Genomic DNA, 4,062 nt, shown 5'->3' on the forward strand with positions numbered 1-4,062 from the left:
TCAGGTGGCAAAACCGGCTATAAACCGTCCAAAATGGCTGTCGAAAATCGTGTTCCGTTTCAAAAGCAGCTAACTGCTGTCTTCGGATGCAATGCTCACTAAATGCTAGGATACTAACTACTGCTGCAAAATATATTTATTCCTTAATGAAATTTATCATTAAAAATAAACACTTTTCCAAAAAAAAAATAAACATTTTTTCAAACCAACAGCCCAATTCATGGAATCAATACTAGAAATAAGAATAATCTTCACAAGGATTTAAAGTCACTTACTCTTGTACAAAAAGGTGTGCATTATTCAGGAACACACATTTGCAATAACTTGCCACCAGCTACAAAAAGCTTAACAACCAATGAAATTCAGTTTAAGAGAAGCCTAAAGGATTTGTTGGTGGCCAACTCCTTCTACTCCATTGATGAATTTTTCAGTAGAACCAACTGATTTGTGTGTGTGTGTAAATCTAACTTCAGCACCATTTCAGTGCAGTAATGTGTTCATTGTAAATAAGTGTCGTAGTAGAATGAGATTTTCACTCTGCAGCGGAGTGTGCGCTGATATGAAACTTCCTGGCAGATTAAAACTGTGTGCCCGACTGAGACTCGAACTCGGGACCTTTGCCTTTCGCGGGCAAGTGCTCTACCATCTGAGCAACCAAAGCACGACTCACGCCCGGTCTCACAGCTTTACTTCTGCCAGTATCCCGTCTCCTACCTTCCAAACTTTACAGAAGCTCTCCTGGTTCGCAAAGGTCCCGACTTCGAGCCTCGGTCGGGCATACAGTTTTAATCTGCCAGGAAGTTTCAAGGATTGTAGTAGTTTTATTATATGTTTTTACCTTATAAATATTTTTTTTTAATTTTAAATTCGTTGCATTAATACGATCTTAGTAAATGAGTGTTTGTAAAACGATTCTTTCATATAGTGTTCACTAAAAAAATGACGATCATTCAACTTGGGACCTGTGGAAGGTACGTTAGCGTATTTATGTCAGTTGCAAATATTTGTCATGTATGCCCAATAGGCGTGGCTGTCGCCCTTCCATGTCTGGATGCAAAGCACGTGAACAGACATCAGATTTACCAATGTGGAGATTTAAAGCTGCCTTTCAGTCTGTTACGTTTAGAATGGATATTTTTCCTATCCAGCTTTAGGTTGGCTCCGCTGTAACAAATTCGTACGCAACAATAACATTTTCGCTGCCAATGCATAGTCTTTGGATACGCGAGTGTTTCCTGATTATCTCAGTGTCACTTATCAGGCAGTTAGCGGGCTTTGGGTCTAGGCTACTCAGCTTACAAAATACCGTATGATATAAAACGTCTAACATTACTTCCATCATTGTCCACTTATTAAAAATTATCGCCAGGATCATCGGATAGATCGTCAATTTCAGGTGAATTAAGGAGCTCTATAACTTCTTCTACTGTAAGTGGCCTTTGTCTGTCTTGGACTCGGGGCATTGTGAAATCACCATATGATGACTAAAAAGACAGCGAAATAATGTCCTAAATTTCTATGCTAATTACAACCTTTGACTCACAATGTCCTCATTTAGAGACATGTATAAAGTTATAAATATGTCACTTACCTTTCGTTCTGAAAGACACCTTCAGTTTTCACCTTCAAGAATGCGCCTTTCTATGTACAAATAAACTTTTGCACCTAAACTCATAAGATATTAACCGGGTGATGGGAGTTACAAAGATTACCGGGAAGCGCCCATGTGACTGTGCACATTCAGTTTTGTTTTGTGGTACCACAGATTGAAAGAAGATGTCGACACTGTTCTCAAATAAACTCTCTGCTTGTGACAATATGAGGACAACAATCACAAATCGTAAAATTTCAAGAATTTTAATATACTAAGCATTTATTTAGTATGTCCTTATATGAGGACGCTATGACCGAAAGGGTTGTGGAGATGGTGTCATGAATGCTCCTCCATGTACTTTAGAGCAAGGCATTCAACTTCAGAGATGTGATATATAAGCAAGAATTGCACAGTGATATAATACGTCTAACATTACTTCCATCATTGTCCACTTGTTCAAAATTATCGCCAGGATCATCGGATAGATCGTCAATTTTAGATCAATTAAGGAGCTCTATAACTTCTTCTTCTGTAAGTGGCCTTCGTCTATCTTGGACTCAGGGCATTGTGAAATCAGCGTAAGATGACTAAAAAGACAGCAAAATTATGTCCTAAATATCTTGGGGAGGAAAAAAAGAACGTCAGGGTGAGGGATGAAATGTGATCAGTAGGAATAAATATAATTCCAACTATCTGAGGAAAGATTCTGATGAATCGGATGCTGCATCAACAATTCGTGCAGTCACAAAGCCTATGTTGGGTGTAGAGGATCGTTGACACAGTGCAGAGTGGAAGAAGATGCAGTTTCGAAGATTGTGAATAAACACAGGAAAGTAGAGAAAGAACGGACTCTGAGAAGCGTAATGCTAGAGAGAAGGTAACAAGGAAAACATCACCATCTACATATTATGTACATTGTTTCACGAGTTTTCATGAATTTTTGCGCCATTTTACATATATGTGTGTATTTTTACGTGTCTGTGTTATTTTTTGCGTAACTGTGCGTGTTTCTGCGTGTATTTACACTCCACCAAATCCAGATTTGAGACATTCCAGTAGCACTGTTGTTAACCTTTCCACCAAAAGCCTCATCTCCACAGACGTTTCAGTCACAACCAAAGACCTCACCTTTAGCTTTACACCTAACTTTAACTATGGTGGACTTTTCAGAGACCTAGTCTCCTTCTCACGATCCCTGCAATGGAAGCACTTGTTTGCCACCAAACCCTCCAACCAAAACCAACATAACTCTGACATTGAACCCTGCCTCTCAGTTCACAGCACCATCCAATCATAATACTCGCCTCCTGCCATCTCCCCTCCTGCCACCTAACCACCCACTAGTCACTTTCCAGGAATTCCTTACCTCTAACTTAGCCTCATCATCCTTCCACATGCCTCTTCCTCAGAACACCAGCCTTTCAGCAGGAGAAAGAGCAGTCACACACAACCTCAATACAAATCCTGACCTAATCATCCTACCTGAGACAAAGGTTGCACCACCGTTGTTATGAATCACAGTGACTACCTGGCAGAAGGCCTCTGCCAGTTATCTCGCTCGTTCACCTATAAACTCTCCCACATCGATCCCATCCCAGAACTCTATCACAACTCTGAACTGGTGCTTAAGCCATTAAGTCCTTTCCAAAAACTCTCCCCTGAATCCATTTCTCTCCTCACCCAAATGACACTCCGCCATTCCCACCTTCAATCTGCTCCCCAAAATCCACAAACCCAATGATCCTTGACCCCACATTGTTCAAATGGTTCAAATGGCTCTGAGCACTATGGGAATTAACTTCTGAGGTCATCAGTCCCCTAGAACTTAGAACTACTTAAACCTAACTAACCTAAAGACATCACACACATCCATGCCCGAGGCAGGATTCGAACCTGCAACCGTTGCGGTCGCGCGGTTCCGGACTGTAGCGCCTAGAACCGCTCGGCCACTCTGGCCGGCGACCCCACATTCTGGCTGGTTATTGTGCTCTCACAGAAAGAATTTTCACCCTCATTGACCAACACCTTCAACCAATTGCCAGTAATCTAGCCTCCTGCATCAGAGATACCAACCACTTGCTTCTCAATTCCACACCATCCCCACCCCTTTACCCATGCATCTCTACTCATCGCTGTTGACATCTTCTCCATATACACCAAGACCCCTCATGCCCATCATCTTACCACTATTGAACACTACTTTTCCCAATGCCCTTCAGATTCCAAACCCATTACCTCATTCCTCATACTAACTTTGTCCTGACCCACAACTACTTCCCCTTTTAAGGGAAGGTATACAAGCAAATCTGTGGTACATTCATGGGCATCCACAATGCACCTTCCTATGCCAACATGTTTGTGGGCCATCTAGAGGAGACCTTCCTGACTGCCCAAAACACCAAACCCTAGTCTGGTTCAGAGTCATTGATGATATATTCATGATCTGGACTCCTATCTCCATTCCTTTA

Source organism: Schistocerca americana, chromosome X (genome assembly GCF_021461395.2).
Source record: "Schistocerca americana isolate TAMUIC-IGC-003095 chromosome X, iqSchAmer2.1, whole genome shotgun sequence".
Classification (NCBI taxonomy): domain Eukaryota; kingdom Metazoa; phylum Arthropoda; class Insecta; order Orthoptera; family Acrididae; genus Schistocerca; species Schistocerca americana.